Source organism: Triturus cristatus, chromosome 6 (genome assembly GCF_964204655.1).
Source record: "Triturus cristatus chromosome 6, aTriCri1.1, whole genome shotgun sequence".
NCBI lineage: Eukaryota > Metazoa > Chordata > Amphibia > Caudata > Salamandridae > Triturus > Triturus cristatus.
The window spans coordinates 581,480,350-581,506,897 of NC_140589.1; positions in this window are offsets into that span (position 1 = coordinate 581,480,350).

Consider the following 26,548-nt stretch of genomic DNA (forward strand, 5'->3'; position numbering starts at 1 on the left):
AGCAAGAACTGCAGTGTGATGAGATATGCGGCTGTTTAAAGGAGGGATGGCATGCTTCTTTACTGTGATTTTCTCTTTTTTAACTTAAGTCCAATGTCTAAAACAGAAATATTAGTTTATTCAATTAATCATAGAGGAGTTGTTTCTATAGTAACAGAATATCAATGCAGGTACTCAATTTAAGAATCTGTTCTCATTGAAATGTTTCAATTACTATGCAAACAATTCTTACAGAGTAAGCATGATGAAAACATCCCTGGCAACGTGCTGAAGTGGCATGTATATTCGACTGTGATAAGCCGATATGTGTTGGGTTAAGAAATGTTGTTCCATGGTGGATCCTATCTGTGTTCATATTATATTGTTCTATATTTTATTATGGGTCAGTATTGCTTCAAAGTGCCTTTGAACTGAACTATGAAATTCCCCCAATTAAATTGCTTAATAGATGGTAATATGCAAAGTATTGTTGTACGCATACTAATAAATTTCACGTTCTACAGAACCGAATATATAAATTAAAGTGGTGCAATACAGTTTGGCATGGACATTTCATAACACAGGCATTGCACCTGTATTGGCGCAATTTTGCACCGACATTTGCAATGCTTGACCAGTGCAAGAACATATTTGAAATACATAGAGAGTGCAAAAATTACATTTTGCAGTTGACTGTTAACTAACTTTTGGCACCATTACAAGATACATAATAGGGAAACTTGCTAAATAAACGCACCTGCCCTCTATGGGCCCGATTCACAAAGGTAAATTTAGAACAAAAGTCTAGCTTTACTACTTTTCAGTATACACAAAGGTAAAGTCAGACCAGAAGTCTAACTTAGACCAAAAGTCTAACTTTACTTCTTTTTGGTATTCACAAAGGTAAGTTACTACTAGTAAAAGTAAACATAGACGTTTGGTCCAATTGTAGACCAAACATCTAAGTATACGACTTTGGGAATTCACAAAGGGCATTTATGAGCACTGTCTTTATGTTTGCACTCAGGGGGGATCTCAATCCTGAGTGCAGACATAAAGATAGTACTTGTAAATGTACCCTTGTGAATTCCCAACCTCGTAAACATAGATGTTGTGTCTAAGTTTATACCAAATGTCTAAGTTTACCTTTATGAATGGGGCCCTTAGACTTTTGATCTAAGTTTACATTTGTAAATACAGAAAAGTAGCAACGTTAGACTTTTGGTCTAAGTTTACCTTTGTGAATACCTAAAAGTAGTAAAGTTAGACTCTTGGTCTAATCTTACCTTTGTGAATACCGAAAAGTAGTAACCTTACACAAAAGTGTAAGTTTACCTTTGTGAATCGGGCCCTAAGTATTTCACCCACTGCTGTCCAAACTGGTGATTAATTAAAATTATGAGTAAGAGAGAAAGTTGACTCCAAGGCTAAGGAGTCAGCACACGAGACACATGCCGGGCTAGAACAGAAACTAGTTTTGCATTCTGGATTTCTGACAACCCTTTTCACCAAGGTACTGAATAGCCTTTAAAATAAATAGGGCTCTGCTTAAGCAAACTGTAGTGTACATAGTTACTACTATGAGTGATCATTAAAACTCTTTGAAAAGAGGAATTAGAAGAACTACTGTGGGTGAGCAGCAAAACTACAAGTGATGCCATCCAAATGCCTGTTCATTAGCAAGTGCCAAATACTTGCTGACAGTACTACATGTTACATGTAAGACTCTTATTAAATCAGTGCAATGTCATCAGTGTCTTAAAACAGTTTGGGCGGAGACAGACAACATTGAAGATGTTCAAATCCAGTCTCTGATTGCTCCCTTAATGGTCCTTACCAATACAAGCACACTTATTCATGAAACCCATACTGCTGCTGCATGACCATCTTGGACACTTTACTTACCCTAGTTACTCTCTAAGTTCCATTGTTGCCTCTTCTGAACCAAACTTCAATAAACCCTTCTTTGGCCTACCAGGCAATTTAATTCTCAACACAATCTTCTATGACGAGATTCTCTTCTTCTGTACTATATTGTGAGTAACACCAATTGTTCCTCTTTGTCTGCACAGATTCAACCAAACAACACACTTTATCATTTAGATGTGGGTGGTACAGGGACATCTGCTGTAAATTGATGGATGTCCTGTTTCATTATTCCACTTACTTGCTTCCCTGCCATATTTAGAGGTGGGAAATCATTGGATTCACAAAAGCTGTGCCTCATTGGACTCTGCCATTGAAGAATTCTTTCCTTTGACAAATTTGTCACAGGGCCACCGATGACCAGCCTTGGTAGGCCTATCGTAAGCAAATGAATGGTGGATAAGCACACTGAGGAATCTGTGGGCTCTGTGTACACATCCAATTACAATCTAGCACGTTTAGTGTTGGAATGGCGAACTCCATTCTTTACGTTAGAATTCATGCTAGAATTCAAACATAGACTGTGTCGGAAGGGGGTAGGTTTAAGTGTGCAGGGATGATTGCTTCTTTAGAACTTTTGAGCTGTTTGTATTAGTGTGTAAGGAAGCAAATACCAGTATGTGCTTGGTCCCTGTGTCTGCATAAGAATACAGGTTTAAGAATGGTGTCTGTATTTAGGTTGGTATTTGTGTGAGTTTCAATTTGAATTTGAGGTTATTTAATAGGTGCTTTCAGCATCCAAAGCTGCCTTTCGCACAAAGACAATACAAAATAAAAATATATTATTCAAAATGCTATAATGCAAAATGCTGAAAATAATAGATTAAAAATATTTACAAATGAAATTTGCATGCAAAGTACTTCCGGGGTTCCTCCTCTGTCATTGTACATATCGATATTTATGAAGATGTCACATAGGTATTTTCATCCTGGGCATTATTTTTAAAGTGTTTTTCTCTGCATCTCAAGCTTTTCACAAGAAAGTTTCTCATTCACTTGGGTGTTTCTTCAGGGATAATGCTCAAAGGAAAAAACATACTGTCCTCGTCAGCTCTTATAGGACTAAAACTGGCAAATGTAGCACGTTACAATGCGTGCTTTTACCACGCGGTAGGTAACAACGCGGTCGTTACAATAACCGCGTTGTTACCATGTGTGGCATTACATCGCAAGTTGTTTCAACGACTTGTGCTAGGTGGCGTGCTGGACTTAGGAATAGTATAAATTACTATTCCTACTCCAGTTAGCGCAACAGCAGGGAAGGTGTTGTATTTAAAATCCAACACAATCCCTGGTGTTGCATAATCCAACACAATCCCTGGTGTTGCACCTAGCGCAAGTCGTTGAAACGTCTTGCGATTTAATGCCACGCTTGGTAACAACGTGGTTGATGTAACAACCACGTTGTTTCCTACCTGCGTGGTATTGACAGTGTTGTAAACTCTGTTTACCAAAACGGGCTCAACTGTACCTGTGGCCAAACATTGGAGTAAGTAAGCATCACAATGGTGAGGAGTTAGCCTAACGGCCAGGGCCTTCGACCTCGAATCTGGGGAACTGGGTTTGAGTCTCAGCAATGACGCTGAGCATCCTGTGATTCTGGGCAAATCACTTAATGTCCCCGTGCCTAACAAAAATGAATGTGTCCTCATGTAACGCAACTGGTGCTATGTAAAGCGCTCTGATATCCGATTCGGGTGAAGTTCGGGCTATATAAAACTCAGAAGAAAAAAAATGGTGATTAATATATACTGCAATACACCACAATAGAAATCAGTGGAGGCACCAAATAATATGATCAGCAATTTTTCTATTTCTACTTTGTAATGTTGTTTTTTCCTCAATTAATTTATTATACCAACATATTACAGTAAGGCTGACAATACATGGGACATGCCTGCTAATTGTAGGTGGGAGAGAGAGATGACTGAGGGCTCTACTACCCATCTACGGGTGAAATTCATTGCAATACCTTCTAATCACATGCAAGCTGACCGCATAAGAAATGAACTCACACACCAAACTACTTTTATGCCTTGAAAATGTCAATGAATGTCTTTGTAACTTTGCTACTCATTTTGAGGAACAACGATTTGAGGCATAGGGAAGAGGGTTTACAGGCAAAAAAATCATATTTTTTTTGCCACCAGTCATTGCCAGCCATTTCCTTCTCACCTGAAGTGATTCTAGACATGGTTGCAGACTAGGCTCTAGAGCTGAATTCATCTCCAGCCTCCTCCCAGGCTATCCCTGCCCATGTCAAAATTCAGGCTGCTCTCCATGTGATGGCCAGTGGGTCTACCAAGAGAGTCCGCTCTGACATCAGAGGCATCCTAGAGGCAAGCCAGTGTCAATGCTTGCATGAGGTACTTAGCCGCATCAAGTATATTGTAATAGCACAGTCACTGACGGGAAAGCCAAGGGTTGCAAGGCAATTCCATGGCTTTGCCCACTTCCCTCTTGCCCAGGGTGCCATTGAGTGCACCCATTTGGCACTTCAGCCATTTCACCGCAGGGAACATCTTTTCTGCAATTGACACTGTCCTCACTAGGCTCTGCTTATCACCTCAAAGATTGCATTACTTGTGATACGTTTAATGACATCATTGATGACATCACTGATAGAATCTCAAATAGCATATTTGATGACAACACAGGGCATGGTCAAGGCACAAATTCTAGTTGCCTAACTATAACGTCGCTTTAACCTTTGTTTTTTCAATGAATTTCTGGAGGGTTCTGATCATATTCACCTAACTCCAGCTTTAAACATAGCAAGGCCTTCGGTTCTACGTGGCACTGAGTTGGTCACTGGCTCTGTAGTTTTACATTCCCCTCTGATCAGAAACACTATTTTCCTTTTTCTGAATCACAAGAACTGTTTGTACCATTTTGAGTCATGATTATAAGATGTTTATTTTCATTAAATATTAGAAAAAGTAAAATAAAACTTAAATATATATATATTTATTTTTTAGAATAATGGGTTGTTTATGAACTAACAATCCAATTGCTCGCTTACTTCTGAAACATAAATGCCCACAGATGGTGTTAGATATTTACTGCATACATATTTCATCATCAATACTCAAAATGTCAAACTGTCTATGAAAACAGCAATGATTTTAAGTTAGATGTTAAAATGTTTTATTATCACAATGCTTATTTTGAGTAGACAAGATGTTTTTGTTTTTTACAGGGGGTGTTGCCTACAATACCAGCTATGCAATACTGATTGTGAGTCCGGTTGGGATGCTGCTTTTGATGGTGCTTATAGTCGTTGCATTTGAGGTGATGGTACTTGAGGTCATGGTGTTGGTATTTGTGTAGGTGTAGCTAAGGTGGTGGTGGTTGAGGTGGTGGGTTTGTGGATGTTGTAAGGGGATTGACATTTGGTTTTATATGTGATGTATGCCTAATAGGTTGTGGTGTGCCTGCAGAATATTGTGCTCACCTAGGCACCGCAGAAAGACAGTAACAGTTCTTTGTTTACAGCCTCTATCATCTTCATGGTCAAGGCATGTTGACATGCGCTCTTTTCCCTCAAAGTACAATGTTGTTCACAATGCATCTTTGCCATGTCTTGGTAACATTTCACAACATTATCCAAGGCACAGGTTTGCAGTGAGTGCTTTAAGATCTCCTGTAATCTCATAGCACATTACCCCATGTCACAAATATCCCTCATAGTGGACTGCTGTTAGGAAAAGTTATCATCCAAAGGCCAGAAGTTGGCCGTGCCAACTTTATATCCCGTATGTGTGGCCATTTGACTTCAACTGCAGATTATCTATCACAGAAAGGGTTGCCATCTAAAAAGTTGTGGGGAAAGACTTTTGAACAGGGAGAGCATTCTCCATCTGATGGTTGAGAGAAGACCAGAGATACATCTTCATGGGAGGAGTACATATTGGAGTCAACACAAGTACCTATTGGAGAAGGGCTGTGTGGAGGTTGGTCTTGAACAGCTGGGGCAAGCATTCATGGCAGCTTAGCTGCTGAGTGATAACTAGGAATACTCAGGAGTGACTGTGGAGGATGACGGCTGGCTGGCCATAAGCAGGCCTTGTTTGATGGTTTCTGTGTGAGGCAACAACATTTACCTTCTCTTCCTCATCATCTTCCTTCTCTTCCTCAACTATCTTCTGCTCCTCCACCTCTTCCTCTTCTTCATCTGCAATGTTGGCCACAAAGATAGCTACTTGGCGTAGAATTATATTTTTATCTGAATTTATTTTCCTGCAGTCTTCAACTTGCAGATGGTGCAGCATCTTTGCAAGGAGAAGATGATATAGAATGAAATACACAAATGAATGTTTTTGATCAATAATTAAAGATAGTAAATTGAGAACATGAATAAACATATGGAGGTAGGGGTTGATCCCTGCATGTTATTACTGCCCAAGATGGTTTAAATCACAATTCCTCAGACTCCAAACATGACATTCCTACCTGCCCCCAAACAAAAGTTTTTATCACTTATTGAATGTAATAAGGTAACGCAATGTTATCCTAAGTATTGCAGCAAAAACCACAAAGCTCTATTCACAATTATCTGGTCGTACAGGATGGGGGAAAGTCACAGGTTCAGGTCAACGGCGATGGAACATGGGCCAGATACAGGGACCACTGAATTTAGGGCCTGATTAGGATGGCATAGTGTTGGCGGTCCCACAGGCCCAATTTCAATGCAACCACAACTGTGGGGGTCGCATTGTACATGTTTTCCATTGCACCGGGTGCTGCTGGCTGCAGCACTTGCCGCAATGAAAAAAATGCCTGTTTTGCATTTCCCTGCACTACGTGGTAGGCACCACATGGTTCCTGCCACATGGTACAGAGAAATGTAGGGGGCACAACGGATGTGTCCCTGCTCAAAGGGGAGCCCGCAACAGGCCCCCAAAGTCCATCCCCGTCAGCCTTTTCATGGCGGTTGAAGCACCATGGAAAGGCTGGCGGGGGTGGACATGCTAATTTGACCTGCGAAGCCCAACAGGCACCGCCGCCATTCTGGACAATGTGGCTGCTCCGACAGGCAGTCGGAAAATGACCACTTGTCAGAACCGTGGTGGTCGGTCTTTCCGACTGCCACTTTTCCTCCTGCCATTGCAATCTGGTGGGTGGAAAACCACAGTACAATGGGGAGGGCCCGCCACCGACAGGCTGTCGGTGGTGGGCCTACCACCATCGTAATCAGGCCCTTAGTTAGGACAAGGAAATGACAACTTTCCAAAAGTGGTATTTTCAGAATTGTAACTTAAAACCTGACGTTACCATTAATGAGGGTTTAAATTACAATTCCTCAGACACCAACCATGACATTCCTAACTGCCCCCAAACAAAAGTTTTTATAACTTGAAATGAAGTCTGATAACCCAATGTTGTCTTAATAATCGCACCTAAAACTACAAAGCTCCAATTGCAATTATCTGGTCGTACAGGACCAAGTGAAAATCACAGGTTGGGGCCGACTACGATGGAACATGGGCCAGATACATGGACCACTGAAAAAGTTACCTGCTAATGCCTAGCGTGGAGAGGTAGACCTCAATTTGGTAACTTTTCAATACCAGGACATTAAAACTTGAAAGTGCATGCCCAACTTTTAAAAACAATGCAGCCTGACCTATGAGCTGTTTTGGGCTTACTTTAGTGGTGACTTATGTGTAATATAAAGTGAGTTTTAAGTTGGTGTTCTTTTGTCAAGTCGAATTGGCAGTTTAAATTGTAAACATGGGGTGCAATGGAAGGCCTGAGACAGGTTTAGAGAGGGTACCTAATTTACAGGCCCTGTCTAATACCACAATAAGTACATTAAGGTGCCGATTCTGATCCGTTAAAAAAATTTACCGACCGACTGGTATCGTACAAGTCACGTACAAACGGTGAAGTACGATTCGTACGTGAAAAATACATACGAATGACCTCGGGAAATGTCTACGACACGTCCCCGGACAGTTTTACGTATGAGTCGTAAACCTGAAGTCCGAGCACACTAGTCCGATCCGTACCGGCGCCCGAATACACAAGCGTATGGAAAACGTCCCGTACGGAGCGAAGTTTGTGCGACCCCTACCCCGGGTACACTTGGGCCCGGGGTACAAGTTGTACGGCCCCCCCAGCCTCCCACCCCTCCCGCGTACGTCCGCACCGTACCCCCAGCCCCCCGTATGTACGCACCCTACCCCCAGCCCCCCTATGTGCGCACCGTACCCCCAGCCCCCCATATGTATGTGCCGTACCCCCAGCCCCCGTATGTATGCACCGTACCCCCAGCCCCCGTATGTATGCACCGTACCCCCAGCCCCCCGTATGTACGCACCATACCCCCAGCCCCGGATGTACGCACCGTACCCCCAGCCCCCTTATGTATGCGCCGTACCTCCAGCCCCGTATGTATGCACCATACCCCCAGCCCCCCGTATGTACACGCCGTACCCCCAGCCCCCGTATCTACGCACCGTACCCCTAGCACCCCGTATGTATGCACCGTACCCCCAGCCCCCGTATGTACGCACCGTACCCCCAGCCCCCCGTATCTACACATTGTACCCCCAGCGCATACCCCCAGCTCCGTATGTACGCACCGTACCCCCAGCCCCCGTATGTACGCACCGTACCCCCAGCCACCTGTATGTATGCACCGTACCCCCAGCCCCCATATGTATGCGCCATACCCCCAGCGCGTAGCACTGGGGAAACAGTGCGTACATATGGGGGCTGGGGGTACGGTGCGTACATACGGGGGGCTGGGGGTACGGTGCGTACATACGGAGCTGGAGGTATGCACTGGGGGTACGGTGCGTACATACGGGGGGCTGGGGGTACGGTGTGTACATACGGGGATGGGGGTACGGTGCGTACCGGGCCCCCTTTTCCTCATGCATCGCGGCGTACTTAGCTTTTCCGGCACTTTTTGGCTCCCATAAAAATATAGCCGTGCGGAGTGCTGTGGGTACGAATCGTACTTGCTGGTCCGTAAAATGCTGCCTGACTCCGTGCGGACGTCACGTACGCGCTGTCCAGGATCGGAATTTTATGCATTTTTTAGCCGCACAGTGTTTTTTACGATTCGTACGAAAATGGTATTTCTGTACAAATCGTACTTGCTGGTTTGTACGGTGGAATTCCCGGGTACGAGTCGTACGGAGAAAACGCTCCGTACGACCATTTGTACCCGGGTTTTACAGGATCGGAATTGGCACCTAAATGTGCTAATTGGGAGTAAGCTAATTTTACCATGATTAAAGGAGAGAGCACACACACTTTAGCACTGGTTAGCAGTGATAAAGTGTACAGAGTACTAAAAGCCAACAAAAATGAATTCAGCAGAACAGGATATGTGACGGATTCTGCATCTGTAGGATCTTTGGGTTCATGAAGAGTTTGTTTTTACATTTGAAGGTAAGTGCATGTGTGTGTTTCTACACATGTATGTCTTTGTGTGTCAATTCATGTGTGTGCCTATTCAATAAGGGTGGGGGTATGTGTGTGTGTGCTTGTGTGTGTGTGCGTGTGACTATGTGTGTGTGTAGGCATGCTGGGGATTTCAGTAGAATGTTTGAGGTGCATGGGTGTGCAGCAGATCACAGAACCTAGACTGCCAAGGAGTGAGTATCTATCAATTTTGTGGATTTCTCAGTTTGGAATTATTGCTTTGTGTTTGTCAATCCTTGTACATGTATTGTATTTTATTGTATCATTTCTCTAGTGATTTGTAACCCTGATAGGTTTGCAAACCATTTTAAATTACATTGGTTCCTGGGTGCATCTCCGGAGGGTATGATTAAAAAGGGTGTTGTTTTTGAGTGATAGGTGAGGTGTGTAAGGTTTGGAGACATGTTTTAAACATGATGCAGCAGCATGGCTGTGTTGAAGCATGAAAAAATTGCAAAAAGTATGAGAGTAGATGTAATTGTCCTATTGGCTTCTTACTAACTTTAGGATGGACTCTATTGACACAGGCCAAAATCCCTGGTGGCATGGTTAAGCCACCAGAGAAACCTAGATGCAGTCCACCCAGGAACAGTTGCTTTGGCCCAAGGGATATGTTAAGGTTGCAGACAAATCTATATGGAGACCTCTCAGGAACCATAGACGTCCAGACACAGGAATCACAATCAAGCTACCAGATATAAGTATTTGAGTCTGCTCAGCAGTGACAAATCCCAAACTCTGGAGGCATGCTTAGGCTACAAGACAAAATTATATGAAGTACATCCAGGCCTGGCAAAAGCCCCACCACTGGCAGCACAGTTAAGTTGTCAGAGACATATATGAGGAGTCTACACAGGCGTGACAGAGGTCACCTTCCTGGGAGCAAAGTTAAACCAACATACTATGCCCAGTAAGATAAGGAGACTAGCATACCAACTAAACAACCAATATGCAACTAACCATACAAAAAAAGACTCAGAAGTACATTCTGGAAACTACACACATGGCCCCGAAGCAAATGAATTTGATCAGAGGTCCTGTGGACATCAATTACTCTAGGTGCAATTTTCCAGATGTTGACTTTTTTCATATGGTCCAGCAAAGCCCCATGATTCAGTTGTTTGAGATAAGTGTGACTGCCTGTCTGGGAGAGACACATAACAGAGAAGCACTCTTCGTTCCTGAGACTTGCCTGTTGGTAAGTAGGCCAGAAAAAGATTTCTTGATTTAGCATTGGTTTTAGCTAAGAGACTTATGGCAATGAATTGGAGGTCAGAATCTGCCCTCTCTGTTGACAAATGGCGCAGCGACATCAAGCTGTGAGCCAAAAATGAAAGCATGGTCCTCTATGCAATAGAAAGGATGACCAGCCCTGGATGTCCCATAGCCTCCCATTGAAATGCGATTTTGTTTGCGTTTGAAAATACTAATGCTGCTGGGACATTCTGATCACAATGTGAGAATGCCGAATATCTTGCTGCCCTAACTGCTGCCTATTGCCGCAAAATATTGTCATTGGCTGGCACTAATGCACTTTTTGTGGGTTTACTCTATTGCCTTTTTCCCGGGAGAAGTTTTGCTTGACTTTATTAATGTATCTGATTATCATTTTTAATTGCTATCTTTAATAATTCCTTGCAATGCTTACTATACCTCGCTCTTGAACCATGCACAAATATTTCAAGATTTTGATGGTTTATGTTATAGAGCGAAACTTGTGCCTAACAATATTCCAATGGTATGTTTTGTACGTATACTTTGTTGCATCTGAGACGGCATTCTATGAAGACCTTTTATATTACTGCATTGAAGCGTAACTGTTAAAGAAAAATCAAATATACAGATTTAAAAAAAAGAAGGACATTCAGGAATGGAACGAGCATATTATAGGAATGGATATTTTGTATTCATCCATGATATAATAACTTTGAAATCAAGCAAGGAGAGGCACTGTATTAGACCTGGAATCCTTGTGGTTTCCCCCTAACATTTTCACCTTCAGACATCCTGTTTTTGCTGTCTTCGTTTTTGCTGGTCTCAGGACTCCGGGCACTTTACCATTGCTTTTCACAAAAGTGCATGTGCTCTCCGCTTAAAACATGTTAGATTGACTTATATCCAATTCGCATATTAAATTGACTCGAACATCCCTAGGAAAGTGGCACTACATGTGCCCAGGACATGGAAATTCAATGCTACTAGTGGGCCTGCACCGCTGATTGTCCCGCCCTTTTAAGTAGCCCTGTAAAGATGCCTCAGGCCTTCCATTGCAGAGCCTGTATTTGCAATTTAAACTGCTATTTGGACCAGGCAAAATAAACCTTATGCCAGGCCTAAACCTTTCTTTTTAATACATACAAGGACCCCTAGGGTAGGCCCAGGACAGCTCAGAGGCCAGGGTGCAATGTATTTAAAAGGTAGGACACGTACTTTTACTTTTGGCTTGTCCTGGTAGTGAAAAACTCTCAAATTGATTTCTCACTACTGCAAGGCCAATCTCTCCACCAATAGGATAACATTGGTATTACACATTTATATTTTTTATGAGTAACTCCTAATTATGAAGGGATAGACTTTTCAAGTTTGGTGTCTCTGAAATCACAATATATAATCACAACTTATGGTGACGTCGGATTTTAAATTCCAATTCAGAAAATGACACTTTTAGAAAGTTAAACCAAAGGGGATGATGGACGGAGTGTTGAACATTGCAAGCACTCACCCCCAGTCAACTGATCTGGGTTTAATCCATCATCATTCTTTAGCTCACTCCGCCACCCCAGTTCAGACATGGCCATATGCAAATCAGTCTGACCCTGTGCCTCATGGGAACAGTCCAGCCCGAACTGCCAAGCCATGTCTTCCCTGGACCGGAAACAAGCATCCTGGGACTGGTTTCGGGTTCATAACCCTCATCAGCCAGGCTATCTTGAATCCAGTGGCAAAGTGAGCAAGGGACCCACGTCTGAGCATACCCTGCCAACTTAGGGCGAACAAATCAAAACCAAAGGGGATGATGGAAGGAGTGTTGAACACTGCAAGCACTCACCCCCTGGCTTGGCAATTTGGGCTGGACTGTACCCATGAGGCACAGGGTCAAGACTGATTTGCATATGGCTGGGTTCAAACTGGAACGGCATGGTGACCAAAAAAACAATGGATTTAGGCCCAGATCTCTGTACTGGGGTAAATGTATGACATTGTTCTGCATTCTGTCCATCAACTGTTGTTTTTGCACTTTTAGAAAGCTGTCATTTTCTTACTTTAGCCATTTGGCACCTGCTGCCTGCCTCTAATACACGTCCCCCTAGACAACCACACACAATGGGAGCTTAAGTGTGACTTGATGGTCCATCCTGGGAGGATGAGAGGGAGCAGCTGGACCCAGCCTCACTTACACCTGAATACGCTGTGTCCTGTCCCTCCACAAAAGGCTACCTAACCCCCTGTAGCATGACTGGAGCCAGGGCAAAAAGGGAAGACCTCTGTGTACTTCAAAGACTGCTCTTTGAAGTCTCCCTCACTTCAAAGATACCACTGGATATAAGAACTGGACTTCTGACACTACAACTTCAGCGCTCTTCTGGACCGGCGGATACTCTGCCAGGAAGAAGGACTGCTGTGCTGCTGTGCTGCTGAAGGACTGCTACTTTGCTGGACTGCTGCTCTTGAAGAACTGCCTTCTGGCTGTGCAGACCTGCTGTCCTCCTTGCCTGGATGAGAAGGACTGGACCCACATCACTTGAACCCAGAAGCAGGGGGAATCCAAGGGCTTGCTGGTTTGCCTCCTGATTGAAATCTCAGGTACATAAAATATCTCCAACTCACCTGCCTCAGCACGGGGACTTTGCCATCTGTTAGTCTGCCCTGCCAAGTGGTGCTAATTCAATCCTGGGCCCTTGCAAGTTAGTTTAAAGTGCTGCTCCAGCAGAATCCACGCATTGTCAATGATGCAAAGGACACAGGATCGGCGTATCTCCTCTGGGGCGAGGACCGATTCTGACGTATTGCCAACTGTGCAGTGCATCAACTCCATTCTTGATGCATTCTCACCATTGTGCGGCTCGGAATCGAAGTCTTGCCTACTTGTGTGGATTGACGACAACACATCACTTCATCTGCACTTCGCATCTGATTTCCAACAACAATACTTCACTGCTTCTGTGCCCTGCATCTTGTCGTCGACCACGCAAATAAGGTACTTTTGCAGCCGGCCAGGGCTGTTCCCTGTATCTGACCCGTGCTCCATCACGGTCAGCTTGAACTTTTGGATTTGACCCGGTCTAGCGCGACCAGATAGCCCCGGTTGGCGCTTTATGCTTTATGTTTGTCGTTTTGGTCTTGTTTTGTTCATTAAATTAAGAACTATTTTTCTAACCAGGTGCAGTATTTTATTTAATGGCGTTTTTACTGTTTTACTATTTGACTTCTTGAACAAATACTTTACACATTGTGTCATAAGTTAAGTCTGACTGCTCTGTACTAAGCTACCAAGGGTGAGCACAGTTTAATTTAGTGTGTGTTTGTGACTTACTCTGACTTGAATTGTGGTTCCTGCTTTGACAGTGTGTATACTTCTGCCAACCAGAAACTCAAATTCTAACATTGGTAATCAGTGGTGAGGATAGGACTTGTGTTTGTGTAATGCCATATCGTAACTTGGTGTACACTACCATCCCACATCTAAGACTACGGCAAGTTTTTAAATTCTCACTTTTCTCTTAATTTGTCGTTTTAAAAAATGTGACTCCTGCTTCATCTCCAGACACGTGGGAGTCTGGTTATTGCACCAGTGATAGCTTGCCAGAATGGGGACAACACTGCATCTCAACTGCCTATCATTGTAAAATATGAAGGAGCTGAAGGATTTCTGCAGATAGGGGGCTGGCTGTGAATAGGAGGTCCACAAAGCAGGATCTTCAGGCAGCCCTTTATGCTTTTGAGGAAAGACTTCAACAGAGAACCAGGAGGGTAATGACTCTGGGAAAGAGTCTGAGAAGGAAGACCCCTTTGCAGCTTTAGGACTAGAGAATTAAGAGCTTGGTACTGCCTTGAGGATCCCGAGCCAGAGCCCCAAGATGGCTGTGGCCATGAGAGGAAGGAAGAGGAGAAGAAAAGTGACTTAGCAGAGGCTCCAGAGAAGAGAGGGGAGCCCACAGAGACGGTGGTGCTTTATGCATTTCACTGTATTCTTTAAAAATTGATATCGCCATTTTAACCCATTGATGTTAGTTGTTTTGGCTTTGTTTTGTTTCTTAAATTGAGCTCTATTTATCGAACTAGGGGGCATATCAGCCAGGGCTTTATCTCCGCTTATTTGGCTTTAAAAGCCAGAAAAGCGGAGATAAAACCATCGCCCTATCAGCAAGAGGGTGCTAACATGCATATTCGCATGTTAGCACCCTTTTTCACTACGCCTACCTTTGCATCTCTAATGAAATGCAAAGTGGGCGTTCCTGACATTGACTACATGTCAGAACATCCATAACGCGGCTTCGCGCTATCAGCAAGGATGCCCTAGCATTTTAGCAGACGTTAGTTTTTGGAGAAAACAGCAGTTTTCTCCAAAAACTAACGTCTGCAAAAATCCTGACTTAGCCACCCCTAACATAGGGGGTGGATTCTGCTGATACGACCACAGGGTCGTATCAGCAAGGTTATTGCCGTTTTGCAGGGAAGATCGCTGGAAAACCAGCGATGTTCCCTGCAAAACAGCGATTTCCCCGCTATCGCAGGAATATTTATCGCCTTGGAGATACGCGTTGCTAATAACGCGATATCTCTGCGATAAAAACCTGCGATAGCGGGCGTTAGAAAAGGAGCGCTAAGCACGCTTTGCAATAGTTATCGCAAAGCGTTGCTTATATGCCCCTTGATGTGGTATCTTTTTGTGTGGTGTTTTCACTGTTTTACTGTTTGAAGTGTTGCACGCATATTTTATACATTGCCTCTTAAGTTAAGCCTGACTGCACTGTACGAAGCTACCAGGGGGTGAGCACAGGTTAAATTAGGGTATGTCTGTGACTCACCCTAACTAGGATTGTGGTCCGTGCTTGGACAGGGTGCCCTGAAATGCACAGCCTGCTTGTGTCACTTTACACTACTCTCCTACCATCAATAGTGCAGTCAGTGTGTCATGGGCCCTAATCCAAGGAAGGAAATGGGCCTCCTGGTCACTGTTTTAACTGTAAGTTACAGCATACATTCCAACAGACCCAATTCAGACAGGAGACTCCCCATTTGTCGGCTAAAAAGGGTTTTATGCTTAAAATTATCTGTGCTTCAATGTATTTCAATGTGTTGGACACGCTACAGTTAGACTGGAATTTGGTCTGCTAAACCAAACATTGGTAAGACAAGCTGCATTTTTAAAATGTCTATTTTCACTTTACTTATCGGACCCTGAGTCCCTTGCATATATGTGTTGGTAAGAAATGAATAAGAAAGAGTATACTACACCATGGAGGTCATACTTAACGGAAAGTTTGAATACTTTTAAGCTCCAACCTTTTGATAATATGATTAGAAATAAAACCATTTTAAAACAGATTTTAAATCAATCAACTAAATTGGTATCATTAATATTGGATCAGGAGCAGACTAAAGAAAAAAAGCATGCCTGGTCAGTTATTAATTAATATAATAAAATTGAACCCCAATTCTATTTAACTTCTTGCTTGAAACCGGTGGTTCGGTATATATTGCTCAAGCTTAGGTTTGGATATTACCCAACAAAAGATGGTACACCTAGATGAGTACAAGTTTGGCAATCACAAAAGTGTAGATTATGTGGTTATATGAATGAAACGTTATTGCACATTGTATGCATTTGCCCCAAATTGTGTCAAGAAAGATTAACACTTTTAAAACCAATATTCAACAAACAAGGGGTGAGAACGTGTCACCAAGCGATAATACTGTGCCTTCAAGGGCGTATCATCAATTTAACAGTTAACTTTGTCAAATTTATCCTTATAGCTGAGAATAAACTGGCTCAGAACGATGTTGTGGTCATTTAATAAGAATAGAAAGCGGCTATAATGCCAACACATTTTCCCCTATACTGGCAATGTAACTTGATACATTTTATAGAGTATCTGAGGTTCGGGGTAATTTTAAGAAGTGTGGATGCACTTTATATTTTAACTAAGATCACAACTGGACCAAACATGTGTTACTGTATGCTCTGCTTCTTTTTAGGGGCTGATAAAAATGAAATGTAATGTTTATTTTTGGTTATGAACAAAATACCTTTATATGATATTTTATGTATTTCTAACTGTTATAAAGATATGTTAACACTTCCTCATTATCTTTAAGGAATGTAAGAAATTGCCTTGTTTTACGAACTGTGTTGTTTTATTGTAATGATTTTAATTAATCGGATAATAAAGAATATATATATATATATATATATATAGAGTGTCAATGTAAAAAATAAAGTTCCTCAATTCATTTTTCAAAATCTCTCTTTCTAATAAAACGTTGGCATGTTTGCTATAATCAGATCTGCAGACAGAATATCAAGTTGGAAGTGTAGAACTACAGAATTATAGTGAGCCAGAAATATCGACAGCAAGAATATCGTGGTCAAGAATATCGATTTTAAGGTAAGAAATATCATTTTTTTTAAATATAGAAGTCATTAATATCATTTGCAAAAATATAGTTGTTTAAAAGATCGATTTTTTAATTAGTGTTATGTATTTTAGTATATATTCAAAATGCACGTGATGGTTTTTTTTGTATAAGAATTGTTTATGTCGCTTAATAAATGTGTAAAATTTTTAATAGTTATCAATTTTATTTTAATAAAATTTTGTGTTTTTTAGTTCTGTAGCGGGTTGTGGGTTATAGGGAAATAGGGTGGGAAGTAATTTAATTCTAATGAATCCATGATTATTTTGTATTTATTAATTCTTATTTAATTGAGATATTATAGTGTTAATTGTGGGAAGTAATTTATTATTAATTATTAATTGGCTGTTAATTAATATTAATTAATTAATTGCTGATTCATTATGGTAATTGTGTAATGTTTTTTAGGTTCGGGTTGTGGGGTTTATAGGGGCAAATGGTGGGAAGTTATTTATTTTTAATTAATTAATAATAAATTTTTCATAGGTATTAATTAATTGAAAATTAAATATGGAAATTGCAGGTTGTGGGGTTTATAGGGGTAATGGGTGGGAAGTCATTTATTTTTGATTAATTAATAATTAGTTGTTAATTGATAAAAATTAATTTATTGAAAATATATTATAGAAATTGTGTAATTAATTTTAGGTGCGGGTTGTGGGGTTTATAGGGGTAAAGGGCGGGAAGTAGTTTATGTTTCATTAATTAATAATTAGTTCTTAATTAATATTAATTCATTGCAAGTTAAATATGGAAATTGTGTAATTAATTTTAGGTGTGGGTTGCGGGGTTAATAGGGGAAAAGGGTGGGAAGTAATTTATGTTGAATTAACTAATAATTAGTTGATAATTAATATTAATTAACTAATTAAGATTTAATTGGAGTAATTGTTTATATTGTTTGTGTGGGTTTTACTTTTACAGGAGTAAAGGGTGGGGAGTACATTAATTTAACTTTATAATTAGTTGTTAAATACTATTAGTTTATTAATTGAAAATAGGTTGTAATTCATTTTTTTACAGTTTAATTTTAGCTGTGGTTTGTGGGTGTTATAGGGGTAAAGTGTGGGAAGTTTATGAATTTTTATGAGTTTTAATTTGTTTTTTACTTAATAATACTTCTTTAATTGGTAATTAATTATGTTATTTATGTAAGTAATTTTTTTTATTTAGATGTGGGTTGTGAATCGTGTGGTGTTATAGGGTAGGAAATGAAATAAGTACATTTATGTAATAATTAATATTTTTGTTTCTAAATAATATCTAATTAAAAATATTTATTTGTTTAAATTTATTTTTTATTTTATTTACTATAGTATTTGTAGGTATGTGTCATATTCATTTAACATTATAATATGTTTTTTTTTAAATTAATATTAAATATATTTGTATTTTAATTTTTAACATATTAACATATTTTTTATTCATTTAGTCTTTTAAATAATGTTGTTGTTGTTAATATTTTGTTTGTTTTTAATTTTGAACTGACTGCAGTGAGAATATTATTTGTTATCCCTCCCCAATCCAACACTTACCCTACTTTTGCACTGAGTGGAGTGGGAATATTACATTTTACTCCCTCACTATCCAACACTTTCCCTAATGTTGCACTCACTGGAGTTGGAATAGTAATTTTTACCCCTCCACTATCCAACTCTTTCCTAACTGTTGCACTCATTGGAGTGGGAATAGTAATCTTTACCCCTCCGCTATCCAAAACTTTCCCTACTATTACAATTATTGGAGTGGGAATAGTAAATATTACCCCTCCACTATCCAACAATTTCTCTACTGTTGCACTCACTGGAGTGGGAATAGTAATTTTTACCCCTCCGCTATCCAACACTTTCCCTACTGTTGCACTCATTGGAGTGGTAATAGTACTTTTTACCCCTCCACTATCCAACACTTTCCCTACTGTTACCCTTATTCAAGTGGGAATAGTAATTTTTACCCCCCTGCTATCTAACACTTTTCCTACTGTTTCACTGACTGGAGTGGGAATAGTAAATCGTATCCCTCGGCTAGCCAACACTTTCCCTTCTGTTGCACTCACTGGAGTGTGAATAGTAAGTTTTACCCCTCCGCTATTTAAAACTTTCCCTATTGTTGCACTCACTGGAGTGGGAATAGTATTTTTTACCCCTCCGCTATCCAACACTTTCTCTATAGTTGCACTGACTGAAGTGGAAATAGTAATTGTTATCCCTCCGCTATCCAACCCTTCCCCTACTGTTGCACTCAGTGGAGTGGGAATAGTAATTTTTACCTCTCTGCTATCCAACACTTTCCCTTTTGTTGCACTCACTGAAGTGCGACATAACATGCATACATATGCATGTTATGTACATGAAAGTTTGAAAAACACTAATAAAAGCAAAGCTAAAAAGCCACCTAATTACAAACAGAATTGCTTTAACTTAAACGAGGGCAAGACCTATTGCATTTTCAATGCTTGTTTACTTTGGTTCCATCAAGAAGGCATTCAGATATTTCACACATTTGCCATAAATTCTAAATGTTAGCACTCTAGTTGCTCATTAGGTCACTGTAGTAAAGCTACTGCTCACCAGGGAAGTCTGCTGTTGGTATGCAAAGTGCATGTTTCAGTCTGCATGTCAGAATTATTTTAATGAAATAGAAGAGGATTTGAGAAGAAAATGTGCCCTAATTTTGTCTTTCTGTAGCACTAATCATAATTTCTATGGCAAAATGAACCTCCTCATTTTCCTCCTTTGAAAATTAAATATTTTAAGTGTTACCACTTTATTCCAATCAAGATGGATTCAGGTGTGCCATACCTTTGTCATAAGTAAGACTGTTAGCGCTCTAGTTGTTCTTTAGAACACTCTGGGACATTCTGTCATTGGGCTATACTTGGGCTACATCTGGGTGATATTTGTGCTGGATTTGGGCTCTTTTGTCTATGGTGGCCGTCTTGGGAGACTTATTTGTTATGAAGTTTCCTAATTTCCTCTTTTACTACAGTCTCCTCAGAAGGAAATACTTTCAGTTTTTTACTTTGATTCCATCAAGAAGGCATTCAGATGTGTCACACATTTGCCATAAATTCAGAATGTTAGCACTCTAGTTGCTTATTAGATCACTGTAGTAAAGCTACTGCTCACCAGGGAAGTCTGCTGCTGGTATTGAAAGTGCATGTTTCAGGCATGTCAGAATTTTTTATTGAAATAGAAGAGGATTTGAGAAGTCGCTCAAAATGTGCTCTAATTTTTTCTTTCTGCAGCACTAATCATACTTTCTATGGCAAAATGAACCCCCTCATTTTGTTCCTTTTTAAATTAAATGTTTTAAGAGTTACCACTTTATTCCAATCAAGATGGCTTCAGGTGTGCCATACGTTTATCATAAGTAGGAGTGGTAGCGCTCTAGTCGTTCTTTGGAACACTCTGGGAAGCTGCAGTAGAACACAAAGGAATCAACTGACAGTCTCTGCCCTTGTTGGATGTACATGTTTTACTGAGAATGTCAGACTTCATTCTCACATGAAAGATAATGTGAATTTACAGAAAATATGCTCTCAGTTTAGCTTATAGATCACCTTCCAAACCTCTGTGGGAAAAGCATGAGAAAATTGTTTTCTCTCAAACATGATTCATGATATCCCAGCAGAAGGCTTTTTCGCATGATAAAATCACCTTAGAACACACCAAAATTCCTAAAATGAGTATGGTACCATCAACAAATGATTTATAATGTAACTAAAGTCTTAAAACCTTCTATTAACTGCAATGCTTTTTAATGAGTTGCTATCATGTATATTGGTCCCAAGATGGCTGCCAACACTTCTTGGATAAAGTGCTGACAGCCAATCAGATCTCACGATGAGATGTGTGGTTAGGCTCCGCCCAGATATATCTATGATTTTACTTTTGATTTTCTCAGCAACTACTGGACGGATTTACACCATTTAACCAAAAGGCACGAGTGTGAACCAAGGGCTACCTCTTTGCCAAATTTCATGTAATTCCGTTCAGCAGTTTGGGCTGCAGCTGCGATTAACGGTTCCTATGGAAAATTGCATGGGGAAAACATGTTTTGGGACCCCCCTTTTTTCTCGGCCCCCGCTTGATGAATTACCCCGAGACTTTCAGGATAAGGGCGGAAGGGAGTGCCCCACCAGTTTTGAAAATTTCGCGAAGATTCGTCAATCGGCGCCAAGGTTATTCCAAATAGAATGTTGCGGATTTCCTATGGATTATAGGTCCTAACTATAACTACCCACTGGCGACCGCCAGTAGATTATAGGTAATCAAAATTGATAAAGCCCTCACATGTAAAACAGATCATGTGGTGTATGTTCTTCTGTGTCCCTGTGGTTTAAAATATGTGGGCAGCACAAAACTTCAGGGACACAAAAGAATTTTACAGCATATTCAAACACTCACATGATAACATCAAGGGTTTGAATACCTTTTCAGGGGCATATTCGGGCAATCAAACACGCTGATCAATCATATCCAGTGGCTCGCCACTTCAAGGATAAGCATCAATCAGACCCCAAGTTTTTAACTTTATTATTGATGCCATTCCTATTTCTAAAAGAGGTGGTGACAGGGAAAAATCTCTGCGCAGACTTGAAACCAGATATATTTTGGAACTAGATTCTAAACATCCAGGAGGTCTGAACATGACTGAAGACCTCCATACATTTCTCTAGTTCCAACAATGGCCACTCATCCATAGAGTTACTCACACACATAGTCACTCATGCTACTAAAGAATCAAACATACATTTACTTGCATATACAGTTATACACACACCACCACACTTACTTCTACGGAAACTTACACATACTTAGTCTTTTAAACAATCACTTATAGAAACACATACTTATTCATACAGGAACTCTTTCAATCTCTCCCTCTCACATATACTCACTTATATACACCAATAGCCACATATACTAGTTTAAAACATATGTAGTTACTCATAAAGACACTATTGAGACAGTCATTCACTCACTAACACACCCATACACACACTCATCCACCCATACAGTCCTGCACACATGCTGTCTTCAACACATACAGACAGTGAGTCACTCATTCATGCACCTATGCACTACGTAATACCCCCCACCGAACCATGCAGACACTCAGACTGATACTCTATAATAACCTATATAGACACCCATGTAGCTACTCACCAACCCATGCAGCCACTTATACACAAAGTGAGAGACTGATACAGATATTTACATATTTAAACATTACTCACTAAGCCATGTATTCACTATGATACACTTAATCAGTCAGTTACACAATCAATTTTTCAAAAACAAATCATCCATTTAGACACTTATATACCCATTTATTCTTCCATCGACCTTGAGATATACATATATAAAACATATTTAATTTTCAGAAAAACAGACATTCACTGGATGATGTCATCAGTGATGTCATCAGTGATGTCATTTGAGATGTCATCAGTGATGTCATGAGTGATGTCACTGACCATGTCATGAGTGATGTAATATGTGACGTCATCAGCAGTGCATTGCGGGCGCGCGAGTTATAGTTAGCTGAACTAACTATAACGGGGGAATTTCAATGGTTTTGTACAAGTGAAAAGTCCAGCTAACTATAACACCCCTGAAACCTATGGTTTTTCAGTGAATTTCTGAGGTTTTTTAAATGCTAATTCCTAACTATAACGTGCCTGAAACCTATGTTTTTTTCTGTGAATATATATATATATATATATATATATATATATATATATATATTATCTACTGGCGGTTGCCAGTAGATAGTTATAGTTAGGACATCCGCAACATTCTATTTGGAATAACTTTGGCGCCGGTTGACGAATCCTCGCGAAATTTTCAAAATAGGTGGGGAGCTCCGGTCCACTCCTACCCTGGAAGTCTCGGGGGAATTCGTCAAGCGGGGGCTGAGAAAAAAGGGGGGTCCCAAAACGCGTTTTCCCCATGCAATTTTCCATAGGGACCTTTAGTCCAAGGTACAGCCCGAACGGCTGAACAGAATTACTTGAAATTTGGCAGAGAGGTAGTCCTCAGCTCAGGGAAGTGCCTTTTGCAGGTCTGGTGTCAATCTGTTCTGTAGTTCCTGAGAAAATCACAAGTAAAATCATGTATATATGTGGGCGGAGCCTAACAACACATCTCATCCTGAGATCTGATTGGCTGTCAGCACTTCATCCAAGAAGTGTTGGCAGCCATCTTGGGACCAATATACATGATAGCACCTCAATAAAAAGCATTGCAGTTAATAGAAGGTTTTAAGACTTTAGTTACATTATAAATCATTTGTTGATGGTACCATACTCATTTTAGGAATTGTGGTATGTTCTAAGGTGATTTCACCATGTGAAAAAGCCTTCTGCTGGGATATCATGATTGAGAGAAAAATATTTTCTCATGCTTTTCCCACAGAGGTTTGGAAGGTGATCTATAAGCTAAACTGATAGCTTATTTTCTGTAAATTCACATTATCTTTCACAGTCATGTGAGAATGAAGTCTGACATTCTCAGTAAAACATGTACATCCAACAAGGGCAGAGACTGTCAGTTGATTCCTTTGTGTTCTACTGCAGCTTCCCAGAGTGTTCCAAAGAACAACTAGAGCGCTAACAGTCCTACTTATGATAAACGTATGGCACACCTGAAGCCATCTTGCTTGGATTAAAGTGGTAACTCTTAAAACATTTAATTTAAAAAGGAACAAAATGAGGGGGTTCATTTTTCCATAACAAGTATGATTAGTGCTGCAGAAAGAAAAACTAGGGCACATTTTGACTTCTGAAATCCTCTTTTATTTCATTAAAATATTCTGACATGCAGACTGAAACATGCACTTTCAATACCAGCAGCAGTTTTCCCTGGTGAGCAGTAGCTTTACTACAGTGATCTAATGAGCAAAAAGAGCGCTAACATTCTGAATTTATGGCAAATGTGTGACACATCTGAATACCTTCTTGATGGAATCAAAGTAAAAAACTGAAAGTATTTCCTACTGAGGAGACTGCAGTAAATGAGGAAATTAGGAAACTTCATAACAAATAAGTCTCCCAAGATGGCCACCAGAGACAAAAGAGCCCAAATGTAGCCCAAATATCACCCAGATGTAGCCCAAGTATAGCCCAATGACAGAATGTCCCAGAGTGTTCTTAAAAACAACTAGAGCGCTTACTGTCTTCATTATGACAAAAGTATGGCACACCTGAAGCCATCTTGATTGGAATAAACTGGTAACACTTAAAACATTTAATTTAAAAAGGAACACAATGAGGGGGTTCATTTTGTCATAGAAATTATGATTAATGCTGAAGAAAGAAAATGAGGGCACATTTTGAGTGACTTCTCAAATCCTCTTCTATTTCATTAAAAAATTCTGACATGCAGACTGAAACATGCACTTTTAATACCAGGAGCAGACTTCCATGGTGAACAGTAGTTTTACTACAGTGATCTAATGAGCAACTAGAGTGCTAACATTCAGAATTTATGGCAAATGTGTGACATATCTGAATACCTTCATGAAGGAATCAAAGTAAAAAACTGAAAGCATTTCCTACCAAGGAGACTGCAGTACATGAGGAAATTAGGAAACTTCATAACAAATAAATCTCCCAAGATGGCCACCGGAGACAAAAGAGCCCAAATGTAGCCCAAAATCACCCAGATGTAGCCCAAATATAGCCCAATGACAGAAGTGTGCAGAACACTTATTATTTTGTGTTTTTGCAGTGTTATATAGTGCAGACTTGTCAGGTATTGGAGTGCTTTACATGAGCATTGGTTACATCACACAAGAACAAATTCATTTTGGTTGTAGACATGGGGAGACCAAGTGATTTGACCAGAACCACAGAATGTCGAGCTGAAGCAGAAACTCCAACCTGGTTCCCCAGTTGTAAAGTCTGCAGTTCTGGAAGTAACACCACATCCTCTCCCCTAAGCGCAACATCTAATCAAGTGGTCAACTGGATAAAAAAACATAAAGATAACAAATAATTTAAAAGTGCTTTGTCACTATTTGAAAACTCAGAAAATATGTCCTTATTTTAGTCTTTTAGAGCACTAACCATAATTTTGATGCCAATAAGACCCTCTCATATATGTAATTTCTAAAGGAAATGCTCTAGGTATTACAGTTTTGATTACATCAAGATGACGTCAGGCGTTCCACACTTTTGTAATAAATATTGAATGTTAGCATCTAGTTGTTCATTAGGATACTGTTGAGAGGCAGAGGCCAGGGGCACGGACTCTGAAAATTGAAGGCAGGTAGGAGGGTGCAAAGGCAACAATTTAACCACACTGAGCAGGCAGGAAGGGCCGTGGCAGCACAACAGACTATGGAGGGCAGTGGAAAGGGGGGCAGGGGCAACAAACCAACAATACAGGTCTTGCAAGAGAGGCTGTGGCAATGTAATAGACCATTGTGGGCAGAAGGAAGAGGCAATGGTAGTACAACCATACATGCCAACAGACCTGATTCAGCCAGGAAACGTCCAATGTTTTTAAGCTCAAATGGGCTTTATTTGATCTGTCTCCTGTCTACAATCTCCTCTTTTACAATGTAACTCAAAGGGGAAAATCAATACACCAGTTTTTTTTCAAAATCTCCCTCTTACCAAGTTCAAAATGTTCGCAAGTATGGTACATTGGATCATGGAAGGAAATGGGGTAGGGACATGGACTTGGATAACAGAGGATAGGAGGGACATGGAGAGGTGCACCAAACTGACCCTGCAGGGCAGGCATCAGGGTTTGCAGCAGCACAATACACCACACAGGGCATGCGGGACGGGAGTACAGCACAACAATCCATAGAAAGCAAGAGGGAGGGGACAGGACCATGTACATGGACAACAGAGAACAGAGGGGCAAGAGGCAATGGTAGCTAGCTGACCAAAATGGACAGACAGGAGAGAAAGCTGCAGCATAACAGACCATAAAGGGCAGGAGGGACGGATCAGGGGCATTAAAATGGAACAGACAAGCCAGGAGGGAGGGAGTAGGGGTCTGCACATGTAAACAGAGGGCTGGGGGCAAGGGGGCAGGGCAGGAGCAGCAAGATAGCCATGGAGGTCAGGCAGGATGGGCACTAGAAGCAAGACACACCATGAAGAGCAACAGTGAGACTGTGATGGCATACACACAGACCATGGAGGCAAGGTGGGAGGGGGTCAGGGGCAGCTAACTGACCACACAGGGAAGGTGGGAGGGGCCATGGCAGCACAGAAGACCATGCATGGCAAGTGGGAGGGTTAGTGGCAGCACAATGGCTATGATGGGCAAGAAGGAGGGTGCAGGGGCATGCACAAAGGACGATGGAGGATAGAAGGGAGGGTCAGGACCTGTGCACAGACAAGAAAGTTGAGGGGAAGGGGCCTCACAACAGACCGCACGGGGCAGGCAGGAGGAGCAGTTGCAGCACAACAGACCAGGGAGGGCAGAAGGGTGTGGCAGTACAATGGACCATGTAGGACAGGAGGAAGAGGATAGGGGCATGGCATGTGGACAGGCAGGGTGGAGGTGGCAGGGACAGGTTACAGTCATCTGACAATGCTAGG